This window comes from Hippoglossus stenolepis, chromosome 24, assembly GCF_022539355.2.
Source record: "Hippoglossus stenolepis isolate QCI-W04-F060 chromosome 24, HSTE1.2, whole genome shotgun sequence".
In the NCBI taxonomy this organism is placed as follows: Eukaryota; Metazoa; Chordata; class Actinopteri; order Pleuronectiformes; family Pleuronectidae; genus Hippoglossus; species Hippoglossus stenolepis.
The window spans coordinates 9798111-9812255 of record NC_061506.1 but is presented as its reverse complement, the minus strand read 5'-3'; the positions used below and the strand labels follow the sequence as shown (position 1 = coordinate 9812255).

General features: G+C 41.2%; 1 protein-coding gene across 3 annotated transcripts in view; it reads left to right on the top strand.

Annotated features, from left to right (window-relative positions):
* Positions 1-14145, top strand: part of LOC118103598 (interleukin-1 receptor accessory protein-like 1) — a 260882-nt gene that overhangs the window by 44072 nt on the left and 202665 nt on the right. The gene's annotated exons all lie outside the window — the stretch shown is intronic.

The following is a 14145-nucleotide window of genomic DNA, read 5'->3' as shown; positions in this document are numbered from 1 at the left end:
AAATTATTTCTGCTGAGTGATTGCTTGGCGAGTCAGCCCTCTCTCTCTCTGTGGCTCTCCTCAGTATTTGCGAGTATTTCCCCTCCTCTCCTCTGCTTGGATGGATGGATGATGGCTCATGATCGTCCAGATGGATGTTGGAGCTCCACTCTGGCTCTGACCAGACTCAGCTTTGCCAGTTAAACATATTTGGGAATCAGGAAGTGATACTGATGTAAAGTTGGAGCGCATGCTGGCATCTGAAAAATAAAACCATCCCAGTATCCTCTTTTATGCTCTGGATGAGTAGCTGGTGCTCAGCTGATGGGGATCCTAAAAAACAAATCCTGAATCCTTCTCAGGCTGCAGATAAGTTACATAAACCATCTCATCGAGCAGCACCTGCTGCAGACATATAGAGGAATCTTTTACAAACCATAACCTCCTCGATGGCCGGCTTCACATTTAGCGGGCACCTCATTAATCGCACATGATCTTTCTAATTTTTAACATCTGCACTAAATCCCTCCACTCCAATTTCTTTTGGACATTCTGCTTCAGGTGACACTGTCTCGCTTGATGATGTTGCTTTAACAATATTTATACATCTACAACATCTGGGGTTAAGCTTTGCCACAGGGGCAACCAGCAGCACGTGAATTAATAGGTAACTGGCAGTGGCCACTTAACGAAAGCCCTGCAGCTACATATCGAGCTGAGTCGAGTGCTCTCACAGAGAAATTGATTTAGACAGAGATTATGTCATCCTGCATTGGCACTTTTTATGCTGGTCAAGTTTACCCGGCGGCACTGAATTCCTCCTCCTGCACTCTGATGAATTAACTGTAGGTTTAAAGTGGTAAATGGATAAATGGTAAATGGACGGCACTTACATAGCGTTTTCCTGGTCTAATCGACGTCTTGTAGTGGTTTACACTACATGCCATTCACCCATTCACACAAATGCATTAATACACACATTCACACTGATGTTGCAACCGCCAGGGGCATTTTGGGGTTCAACCTCTTGCTCAAGATCACTTAGATATTCAGTCTGGAGGAGGCAAGGATCGAACCACTGGCCTTCTATTTAAAGGATGACCCAATCTTACACAACACTGACACCCAATTTGGATGTTTCCTTGATAAACCCTATGTTGAATTTCCATTTTTACAATGTTTTGCATGGAGTGGCCATGAAATGCTGTAAAAAGATTATCAGCTGTTGTTTTTCCCTTATTAATCTTTTTTCCCCCTTTTCCCTGAGTTAGACTCCACCTGTCCTAAATTAAATGGCACTAAAGCAAACCACGACAAACCTTTCCAAATAGCACTTGGCCCTGTTCAGCTTCCACTGCTTTCTCCGGTCGAGAAAAGGATCTGAAGGCATCTCCAGCGTTTTCCTTTCCTGCCTTGATTGATACCTTTAATTTTCAAGGAGCTGTCACCAAGGCCTATTGGCTTTGGCATTGCAATCAAGAGGTGGATAGTCAAAGGCTTTCAAATGAAAGAGTTCATTAATGTGGTGAAAATAAGGGTTGTCTCTCTGTGCAGTATTGGCTCTGTGTGAGGAGTGATTGGAGCAGTTGATGAGGATTTGTGGGGAAAAATGTAGGAGAGGAAGTTGAGAGGGGGGCTCTGTAATCATAGCTCTTAAATTACATTAGTAAGACTCAAGGGGGAAATGAAAGTGGTGAGGGGTGATCCAGCTTGTGTGTTGATATGTGTGTGGCCATATATACAGTGTGCCTGCAAATATCATAAATGTTCTGCTTCAGCTTGAGCACCTCACGTTCCTGCTCGGCACAGCTGCTGTGCAGACTTATTGACTGTTGTGGCATCTCAGCATTAGAAGCTGGGGGCAACGTACATAACAGACATGCTCTCAGTTAAATCTTGTGAAAATCCATTTCCCCCGCGAAGATGAGATTCCTGTTTCCCCACGCTTTGTTCCATTTTCCATCACAATCATTCAGCATCGATCTGATCTTACTTTTTTGTGGGAGCCAACATGTCATGCATTGACAAGTGTGGTGGATCAGTGTATGGAGGACAATATGTCTCGTCTTGCCGGTACCTCAAGGTCAGCACTGTTTTAAAGAGAAAAGCAAATGTGTGGTAATGATGTGGAAACATTCAAAATAATTAGAATGAGATTTGCAGTACAGTAAACATATGGGACATAAAGGTATCCAGGCTAAAGACCTCTGTTGTACGATGTAGAGCTGGAACAATTAGTCCCTTCAATTTATAGTAATTTGAGGGAAATATAATCAACAATTTAGCTAATTTAGCATTAGGTGTTAAGGATCTAAGGATTTGCTTCGTGCATGATTGTCTTTGTGGTTTGTAGTGAGGGTTGGACATCATCCTTGGTTCTCAGAACTTGTAACCTATGTCACATTTTTTGGAAGCTTCCTTATCTAAGCCATATAGAGTATATAAAGATGGACGATGCTTCTCCACTTCCTTGCTTTGTACAAAAATCAAGCCAAAAATATCCGGGATAAAAGTGCCACCATCTTTCTTTTTGGATGTCGTTTGGAGTCGCCGTAGTGATCGTGGAGTGGAGCAGCCGTATCGAGGTCACGTCATTGAGCGATCAGTAGTGAGTCAATCTCAGCTCTCCATCATGAGATTTCCCTCCATTTTTATACCATCAAATATTAAATTAAAACCAAACCTACCGGAGCCATCTGTGACAATGTATTTGACGGTGGCTGCGATCCAAACCATTTGGCCTTGCTTTTGGGGATCTGTCATCTGTGGTGAAATAATTAATTGCAAAAAAGATGATAACTTATAACAAATACGAAATAATCATTGTTTACATCCTTTATATTTTTCAGTTATGACAAAAAAGATGTTCACAGCTCTATATGCCGTAAGATATTATTTAGACCATGCTCGCTCCTCCCTATGAGACCAATGTGTCTAATGTTGTAAATCAATACACAGGACTTCTTTATGGCATGGTTCGATGTTACAGCTTACTTTGATTTGTGACATTTAATTTGCTGGATTAACAAAAAGCCAACACACCTGCTGGTTATCATACCCATACCATATGAAGTCACTACTCTATATAGCCCTAGTAAATAGAAAATGCAGAACAGCATATTGTGATGGTTTGTTCATTCATCCTGGCTTTAAATGATAAAATATAAATTACGTGTTTTCTGATTTAAAGCCAAAATCTGCCTGGTCGACTTTACCAATATCTAATACACATCAGACAATAAGAGATGTCATCATTTACTATTCTATGGCCATAATCTATTTTTTGTCGGGTCAGATCAAGAGTCCAATAAAGAAGCACGCTCTGCCTTCAAATCTGTTTCCTGCAGAGGAGGGAAACTCTACATTTGTGGCCCCTGAGCTCTCAGTGCACCCTCTGATGCCGTCATTCAGCAGAGAGGTATCACAAAGAATGCTCTACCTTGCACATTATTTTCATGGGCCAGTTATTTTAAGGCCTTGACCTGAATGCCTTCATCTATGAATGAGAATTGAGCTCAGTGTCTGCTGCGGCTATGCTAGCTTTATTTACTCCCTGCATGTAATGGCACTCTAATCCCAACGTAGCAGCGCAGCAGCACAACAAGATGATGGTAATTGCATAGCTTCCAACCGTCTCTTAAAATATATGCAAGTCATTCTGTGTATGCATGTGTGTGTGTGTTGGGGATCGAAGCATAAAGCGTTTATTTACCCATTTGCTACCGTGGAAAATCAAAGGACCCGGGGTCAGCCGCAGCGCTGCGCGCCGGGAGCGTGAATGTTGCTGGTCAATTGTAACACGGCTAAAATGAAGAAAGAGGCAATGAAATACTTGTGCTGCACTTCCTCTGATGAAATAGCCGTCCCAGGCATGATCAATTACCTCAATATACAGTATTTTTCTTTGCTGGGGGCAAGTGACGTTTAAAATGAATGTTTTTTTCCCGGTCCCTTTTTAATCAGCAGTAGAATAAGAAGCCCATTGCTATCAGCGTGAGGACGGAATTACCATTTTCATCCTTTCTTTTCAGCCCCACTGTCATCGCGCCATGTCTGGAGGTGATCCTCTGAGGCCCATCCAGCCTGGAAAGATGAAGTTGATGTGTTTTAGATAGCTTTTAGAGAGCTGTGGATGGAGGATGGAAATTGCATGCCAGGGGAAGCAAAATGAGCAATTTTTCCTCCCATTTCCCCTCCTCTCTTCATCGGATCCATGCTTACTCATTCATGAAGGCTTTGTTGTGACATTCCATACGTATGTGTGGAGATAAAAAATTACAGAAAATGCCAGTTGGCGGGGGGAAGACTACAGACTACATTATTTTGCGAGGTAATGCATTTGTAGGATAACAGCATATAGCCGAAGAGACACAGCTATAATGTTATCAGCTCACAACCATAAATACCAATCTTTATTCACTTCTTGACCTGAGTTTTAAGTGGCTGCATTTTAAAACCCCTCTTAGGATTGTGTGTCTCCAAAAGCTTTTGGGCATCAACTGCAAGAGGAACTGCTCTGTTATATACAACGTCTACATGAGTGGGAGCTGCAGACATCACCTATTTGCATACAGAATATGAATGCACACACGGTTCCCTCAGTGGGAATCCTTCCAGTGTTTGCACTAAAATCTCGGCCCTGCACCACACAGGGCCTGGAATAGAACGGCCACATCAAGGGATTAATAGTGAGCGAAATCAAGGAGCGCTTCATTAGCAACTCGCCGTTTGTCATTAGCCACTTTACGAGACATTGGGCAACATATTATTTCCAGGTGATCTTATACATATATGTCACCATGCCTCGAGTAGAAGATGAGCTGGAGGGAATTCATAATTTTCACTACTTTCTACCAGTGCATGATACTTATGCACTGCTTTTGCAGGACGAATTTTAAATGTGCAATTCTGAACCTTTGCATAGTCTGAATAAGACAGTGCCACGTAAACAGTATTTTCTGATAACCTCAACCTGAATAGTATTCTGACCTTAGTTGCATTATGTTGACATATATACGTTGTTGATGATGCTTGCTCTGGTTCGAGCGTAAACATGTAGGAGGATGTGATACATAAGGAGACTATATGCTGTGTGACGTGTCAACAGGAATATGACTGGAATATGTTATCAGCAATTCATGTAAACATAATGTTTTATTCAGAATCAGGTCAACAGCAGGAATATGGAACACTACACTACGAGAGCTTTAAAATGATTATTATTGTTAATAAGAATTTGAACCACAATTGGCCAATCGCTCTGACCAGTGGCCCGATCTATACTTTAAACTCAAACATAGCAATTCCTTTAATAGTCAAATCCCCAGTATTATAGAAATATTTTCATGCAGCTAAATCATCTTTAGCATCCCCCCCCCCCAGCCAGATCACGGCTCCGTCTCTCCCCTGCTGGACCAGACCTGCAGGGACCGCCCCTCAACATGGTTCTTGATTTATGGGCCCTTTACAAGCAGGTCCTGGGGACGCAGCATACCTTGTCCTCCGATATTGAATCTCAGGTGCCTCGAGTGGAGACTTGGGTCACTGTTATTGTGTGTAGGCTTATTTGCATGGCGCTGTTAAGCTCTCAGTGGTAACTACAACACGCCTTCTCACCTTAACACTTAAGTGTGTTTTTGCTTGCAGGGCTCTTTGACGTGTAAGGGAGTCTTTCAAGAGGAAAAGTGCAGAGATGACAAATAGTTCTCGCTGTGACAGGTTTATGTTTGCAATGTGGATATGAGCCCTTGAATATATATATAACATAAACTGTTTGTGCACCTGTCCCTAATGGAAATGTGCTTTGCTTTTGCAAAAATACAGGAGATGCCATATTAGAACTAAATAATTCAAAAGCCACTAGCTGCACAACATTGTTACCCTTAGTATTCTGCATTCTTCATCGATAAAAGCTGAATATCATAAACTGTGCAAAACCTCAATGTACTAAGTCAGATAAATTAACTCAATAAATCATTGCACTGACAATTTCAAGCACAGACTTTGATTATTCGCTCATCGGCTTTCTTTATCTTGTTGCTGTTGACTGGATTGGGCATTTTGTTCTGCTCGATTCTTCCGAGCATTTGATTAAAAAAAAATTTGCAAGAGAAATGTGTAGCAGACCCTAATGATTATAGTTGCTGTAGGGTCGACATTTCATAACTTGTGTTAATAATCTGACAATCCTCTTTCATTCCGCCTTAAATCAGCCTGGGTGTATTCAGTTCAAGTGATTTGGCAAATCTGCCAGAATGCCTTTTAACATTTTTACACTATAAGAACATTTGTCAGACCTTTTATTGGCCGTTACTCATGTTTCCCTTTCATCTAAAAGCTGGAGTCTTACTTCCCTTAAAGACCAACTGAATAAAAAGACAAATCTACTGTTGCACTGTAAAATATGCATTTTTTTTTTTACTTCCTTAAAGTCAGAGGTCCTTGAAGAACTCCGGCTTTGATGCTCTCCAATGAATAGCATTAGCATAGTGTAGCGTTGGCTAGAGAGACTTGGTGGTTCAGCGGCAGATCAGTCTCAGTGTCACAGATTTAAATTTAGGTGTTGGGTAGAGGTTGTGTTCGAGGGAGATAAAGAGGGAAAACGCTGCAGCCTGTGAATATCTCATCGTCTCAACCTCGGCATGATGAATTTACATTTTTCACGTAGCAGTTGCTCTTAAGTACGCCTATTGCTGCTATACATAGATGCAGCCGTAACGCTAGACTTCAGATAACCCTGCGGCTTTTACAAGTGTCATTCCGCAGCTACTGTTGCACGATTCCTCTCGAGGTGAATCCCACTTCAGACCTTGAACTCTGACCGCTCTCCAGAGTTTGACTGACATCAGCGCTGCAGATCAAGCTGGGGAAACGACGTGCTCGCGTTTAACTGACTCGCCGGAGTCTGTGACAGGCTAATCCGAGTCGATCGACACAGTTCTCACAGGGCTGCTGCGGGAATAAAGTAGAAATCATTGGGTGAAGCAGATATTTCAGTTTTACTGTAGCATTAGTATGCAGTGGCTGTCGGAGTAGTATGAAGGAAGAAGTTAAGCTTTAAAACATGGCTGTCAAAATCTCTGCACTTCCTGCTGTGTGCTACATGATCTGCAGGTTTGATGAACGTGTTTACAAGAAGCATCTGTGTTGAGGCTGATAGCGTTTTACTAATAATCCGAGAAATCCCTGTTTGTCCTTCACTGTTAATCGACAACCACACATGCAGTTCACTTCAAACTCGGAAGGTGTGTTGATTAGGACCCTGGGTTTAGGATGAGCAGGTATTATCAGACTCAGAATAACCCTTGACTGATTAGTTATATATCAATTAATGAACAAACATAAACAAAAACAATTTTTTGGGGGATTGTGTTTCATTGTCTGAGTTTTTAGGGACGCTATGACATTTTTAAACTGAGATTTCTACACATAAAAAAGTTGGAAGGAAAGTACACTGCACTGGGCAGGAAGGAGCACAAAAGTATACTTGGGTAGAGTTTAGGATTGTGTAGGAGACATAATCTCCGTGTTCCTTTTGAGGATTGTTTCAGATTTTTACAAATTTGAATCGAAAATGTTTAGTGGTTGCCGTGGTTGTCTTAAAACATGAGCCGGGTTTGACAGTTTTTCCCACTTGTTTTTGTTTTTAGAGGACAAATGGCTAAAAGTAAGACACGTCCTCCTGGCTGCTGTAAACACCCCAATAATTGCAAATATTCAGATCGAGCAATCCATGAGTTGTTGGTGAATAAAAGAATGACTTTGAAGATCTTTTTTGAAATGTAATAATTTTCTTTTGGGTTCAAATTGATGTGGGGAAAACCCACTGCAGCAAACAGTAGCAGACGCAGACATATGTCCCCGCTCTGCGTCCGCGGCTGAAAACCTGGGAGTGACGATCGGACGTCACTTTGTGAGATGGACTCTTTTCAGAGGAGGCGACAGATTGAATTGGGGTAATGAGGTCACTGGAGGAAGCCTTAAAGCCCTTCTCCAATTACTGCCGACCAAACACAGAACCAAACAGGACAGAGCAGTTATTATAGTGTACACATTTTCATGTGCACCTTTTTACATTGGAGTTGTAATTTGCATTGTCATGATCTTCTAACTACAGTTTGTATGATTCCTATTATAACAGTTATATAGAGAATAATTTCTGACAACAAGAGGACACAGCGTCTCTCGTAGAGCTGTCGTATGTGCGTGTCTTTTTTGGCGGACGATGTCATCACACAGTTGATGCATAATTCATGGCTCATCAGAGAAGATCTAAAGTGATACAAGTTGATGTAAGTTTAAATGTGATAAACACAGAATCCACAAAGCTCCATGCTGAAGTATGAGTTTTGGACATTTATGGGCCAGCGTGACATCAGAGGTGTTTATTTTGGAGACATAAGACCACAAAGCAAATATGAATAAGTGATTCTATCAGTCTTGGGTGTGACAGCAAGCCAAGCTCTTTAAAAGAGTACTGACTCATCATCATTGTGCTATTTTGCTATAAATTCATATCCTTCATAGTGAATTTAGAGCAGTTTGGTATTTGTCTCCATAGCAGCTGTGCGTGAACAAACAACTCTTCGACAGCCCTAATAATTATCCGTGTTTTGAAAAATCAACATCTATAAATAGTGAAAGATTTGCTGAAGCTGCCAGAATTCAGGATAATCCTTTAAATCACATCGATACATGTTTATAAAGACTTCGTACAACACATGTTAATCACTGTCATGTCAAAACACAAGAATCTACAGTGACCAAAAATACTCACCAGTTATTTGCTTCGCCGCTGCCTGGCAACATCTCTCACGACACCGCCTCTCACGCTGTCCCCTCGCCTCTCCTCCCCGTTCTAGCGTTCATTCATCCTCCCTTCCCCTTTCACCTCTTCCTCTCAGCGATTCCAGCCGGCTCTCCCTCAGCCCTTACACCAACCGGCCTGGAATATCCAAAGAGAGAGAGAGAGAGCTCCGTTCATTTAATGCCATCCTTATTTCCCTGACAGACAGGCAGGATAAAGAATCTAGTTAGTAGGCAGCTCAGGGAATGGGACTAAGGATCGGACGTGACTGCAAAGACAGTGTGTATGTGTGTGCACTTTTGTGTCCATCCATAGAAGTGTGTTTTGTTGGATAACAGCTCCCAAGACCAAAAATAGATAAAGAAAATATATAAATTATACATTATATACTCTATTTACTTTATTTTACCAGCAGAGAGTATTTTCTCCCCTTTTGAGCTGTGGAGGTCAAATGGAAAGGAAAAAGATCTATTCAATGTTAAGGCCAGTTGTTTATTTGCCCATTTGTAGAGTTAAGCAAATTTTTTATGAAGATTTAATAAATGTTAGGGAATTATACACCAGAAATTCTAAGCACATCACAGGAACAGGTTATTTTCCAGTTATTTACTGGAACTAAATTGTTATTTTCGATAAAATGCGATGGCAAAATTACTGAAAGTGAATTTACACTTTAAACTGGCAGTCGGTAATAATATTCCTCTCTCGTGTTCCTCGTTAACTTCACGTTATACTGATGACCATGCTACTTGCACTGTTTTGTTTTCAGTTAAGCGGTTCAGCACTTTTGTTTTAGTGTGGTAGGGATAGGATCATCTTCAAGCCTCAGTGTTAAGTTGAAGAAGAGTTGAAGAGTGCACAGCAGTCTGACTTTAACTGGGACATGGCTACCACTGAGGTCCTGTTCTCAACTTTGTGTCTTGGAATTTGGTCATTAAGTCTGATTCAGACTCTTTTCTTGCGTCATTGTCAGATTTGATTTGATTTGATTTCATCCACCCAAGTCAAATAATAAGTTAAAGACATATTTTATGGGTTTGAAAATATAAAGTAATTATTGTGCAGACATTTTTTAAAGACCACACTATGTCCTTGATTGTGGTTAAGTAGATATTTTTGCATTAGGATGATGAGAGGTCAATGTATTGTGCCTGGATTGTGTGCTCCTGTTGCTGATTGGCTGGAGTAGTTTTATGTGGTTTGGACCGTACCAATTTGTTTGTTTCCCATTTACAGATCCAGGGCTGAGTAGTAACGCCAGATTTGTATGTTTTCAGACACGCACAATGCAGCAAGTGGAGCGTGATGAGATGTTTGCTGAATTTGACATCTATTGGTTTCGAATCAGGGACAGCAGCTTTTACTAGGTAGCATAATAAACCTGAGCACAGAAGTGACTGTGCCAACAGCATCCAAACATTCATTCATCAGGTTAAAATGCAACCATAGCAACAAACACAGCATCTATAATCTTAACAATGTCTATTTTCAGCACGCCAGGAAAACAGGCTTTCTACCTGACTCTCTTAAGGCGAAATTAGTTCAACAAAATGTCGTTCTCACCACTACAGCTACATAGACTGCACTTCTGTACGATATTTAAAGTCTGCACAATCAGTGTAGTCAATCAATGTAACACTTGAACTGCAATCACTTGGTAGCACAGCACAGCACAGTGTGGTAGGAAGCAAGGAAAAATGTCTCAGTGAGGCCTGGCACCTCCAGGTACCATTTTTAAAGTCCGCACCATCCATCTCCAGGTCAGGTCAACGCTGTCACGGTCAGTAGTTGGAGTGTGTCACTCGCAAGATATCTGCAGTTTTACACACTGTTTCTGAAACTGTTTCTAAGGTGACACAATGTTCTGTACTATCTCACCACAGAGGGACGAGATGGCAAAGGAAAATACAGTATTGCATAACGGGGCAACTAAAAGTGTGTATTTTATTAATCTTTTTATTGTGCTCGTGATGATTTACATTTTTTTCCAGGAAGGAAATGGACCGTTATGGCCATATTTTCACTCTCATGCGGAAGTCGCATTCCTTTTCAGACATGTTGGAGATGTTGGTTACGTCCACCAAGTGATGTCTTCTCCCTTTTTTTTGTCACTTCCTGCATGCATGTCAAGAGCACGGAGGCGTGTGGTTGCAGGGTTATTAGATAATCTAAAATGGAATAATTCAGTGAGGAGAGCACAGACTTGTGTGGGTGTCGGTGTGCGTCAGCCACGGGTGTAAGGGCTCGAGAAGTATTCCTCACAAATAAAAAATGTTAATAACTCACAAAGCAGAGTACATATCAATTTTCCTACTGGAGGTAGGAGGAAGGGCAGAGGGGTGACGGGGGGAGAAGTGGCGGAGTGTTCTGGCTCTAATTAATTTATAAAATTGTGTCTTTTTTTTATGTCCACCAAGGATGTTATGTTTTCTCCCTTGTCTGTTGGTTGGTTATTTGGTTGACAAGCTGGTTTGTTCTATGAAACTTGGTGGAAGGATGGGACATGGACCAAGACATAAGCCACAAAATTTTGGCGCAGATACGGACAAAGTGGGATATTTGTTTCACCTTCTTAAACACAAGGGCCATTCTTCTCTTCTCAAACTTTATTATAAACATCATTCTTCTTTGGGAAATCAGTGAAATGTGATTTAAAATTCCCGGATTCACCCATTTGTCCAAAATGAAATATTACAGGGTTCTTTTTGGTTTTCCATGTCTCACCCTTCTGCCAAGTTTCAAGAAAACAGTGCTATAGTATTTTCCTCATCCTGCTGAAAGTCAAACAACTTTCAAGAGTATTAAAGACTCAACACTTCAAGACCAAAACGAGGGATGAGATTCACACCTCAATTCCGTCAAAACCTCAAAAACAATTCTATGTAGCTAACATCCGACAAACACGTGAACAGTCGTCCAAAAACTTCGTATATAAGCAGCGCTTCTGAAATTCGAACGAGGACCTCGAGTGTGCGCGAGGAGCCCCGAGAAAATGTGCGAAAGAGCGAGAGACTTGAAATCCGAGATCCGTATAAATCATCATCTCAATATCCATCTGTCGCGCTGTAGTAAAGCGGTAAAGTCTCAGTGGGCGATTGCTGGAATTGTTTGTGTGCGAGTGTAAGAGGGAGATGCATTCCTCAGGGCTAACTCCGAGCCCCGCGAGTGTTGAGAGAGTGCCCCATTCCTCTTGCTGAACCCTCCTTGAAAGTAATTGAATTTTGGATGAATCCGCTGAGGAGGAAACAGGGAGGTGAGAAAGTGGATGCTTGAGGGAGGAAAAAAAAAACAATCAAAAGAATGAGAGGCAGGTGACAGCACCTTTTGGATGAGCTTCCCTTTAAAGAATGGGACACTGAGATGCCTGACAGGATAAGCTTCCATTGAGGGATTTTAGAGGGAGGTATGTTTTTTTTCACATTTCTTGGACAACCAGTATCCATTCATTTGTTGAAGGGGGGTAACTCCTCTCGCTTTCTTTCTGCTCTATTGTGTTCCCGATCATATCTCTGACAGTTAGACAGCCTCACTGAATCTTTCACTTATCACTAGCTAATAACCATGTGTCAAGACGTGAGACGATACCGACAATAACACATCGACACCCTCTTCACGATTACAGATAACAAATTGAGTGTTTGACCTTGATAAACCCTTGAGGGGCTCGGCTCTCCCAACAGGTGGCCATCTTCTTAAATGGACTCCATCGGCAGCAGAAGCAGAATATGAAATACAGATAACTATCATTAACTGAGTTTTGGGGAAACAATCCAGGTGTCGTCAATGTTGGATTGTGCCAACTGTAGCAGGTTCGAGTGCAGGGATATAGCAAAGAAGAGAACCCTACAAGCGTGGTTCCATATACATGAACATCCTGCCATCATGATCGCTACAGTAGACTGTAGATACAGATGGACGTCATGTATAGGTTATAAACCCTGCCTCCTCCATGTTAGTTGATGTGACGTGGGCCAAACCTTTCCAGAAGGTTGGGTTTAATCGGTTATTTGATGCAATAAAAACTAGGTGAAATGTCTCGCTTGGTTGAGCATGTGTCAAGGTGGTCTATTTTGGCTTTTGGGATTATGGCCTTATTCAGTAAAGTTGGAGGATATAACTCAGCCTGAGTAAAGCAGCCTTCGTGGACACGGTACACACGCGGAACCTCAAGGCAAATCACAACCAATTGGCAGATGATCATGGATTACAAAAGCATGAATGGCTGCATCTATATGTGTGAGGCCTGGCTGCTAGATGAGCTCAACACCTATTTATGCTCACTTTGATCACTTCAACAGAGGACCTGGCACTGTGTGTGTGTGTGTGTGTGTGTGTGTGTGTGTGTGTGTGTGTGTGTGTGTGTGTGTGTGTGTGTGTGTGTGTGTGTGTGTGTGTGTGTGTGTGTGTGTGTGTGTGTGAGTGTGTGTCTGTGAGTGTGTGTCTGTCTCACCCTGTTGTGGCTCAAATGCTGCTCAACCCTCCTGCCCCTACTCTACTGGAAAAGTTCACGGGCGGAACATTTATCAGCATCTGTTTTTTAAAAGTAATTCTTGAGTGAATGGCAATTTCCTTCTTTTCTTTGACTTTTGCAACACAACACGAAATCCTTTAAAGATTTAGATTGTTGGTGAAACAATACAAACACAAAAATAAAGACTCGTTCTCCTTCAGGGAATAGAGGATGAATATTCTTCATGTTTTTCAGACAGACAAAAGTATTATTTTATTTATTAACAAAATAAGAAATTCAGATGAGACACAAAGAACAAAGATGTAACATTTAACTTCATGTTAAAATCACAAATTCCAGTCGTTTCCACATTCACTTGATATGAGCTTAAGTATAACCTTGTTATATTGTTGAATCCACTGTCCCGTTTTTTGTTGTTAACATTTTCTATTCAGTTTGTGCTCTTTGCAATGAATGTCAATGGCTTCCTTCTTTTTTTGCACGGAGCTCTGCACAAGGATCAGACAGCTGCAGTCCTGCAAATTACAGAGTATCTATATTTACAATTTGTTTTTATTATTATTTATTGATTTTTTTTAAATGCATTTTCTGTTTTTGTTGTGTTGTTACCAATCACATATACTCCCTTACCCTATTCTATAGCCATGGAAGAGACACAACATATTTCCAAATACCCTTGGGAGAAAAAAAAAAAAAGAAAAGAAACAGTGAGATCAGTGTCCTTGGAAATGGCTTTTTTGAAACCTCACGTCTGGAGCTATTTTCCACTCAATGGCTGCACACAAGCTTAGAGCAAAGCACTATGTCATGTTTTCATGGGTGATTCTTTAATATATTTAATCCCATAAGCCACATTTTTTGTTCTGTGCACACATACAGACATAGTGTG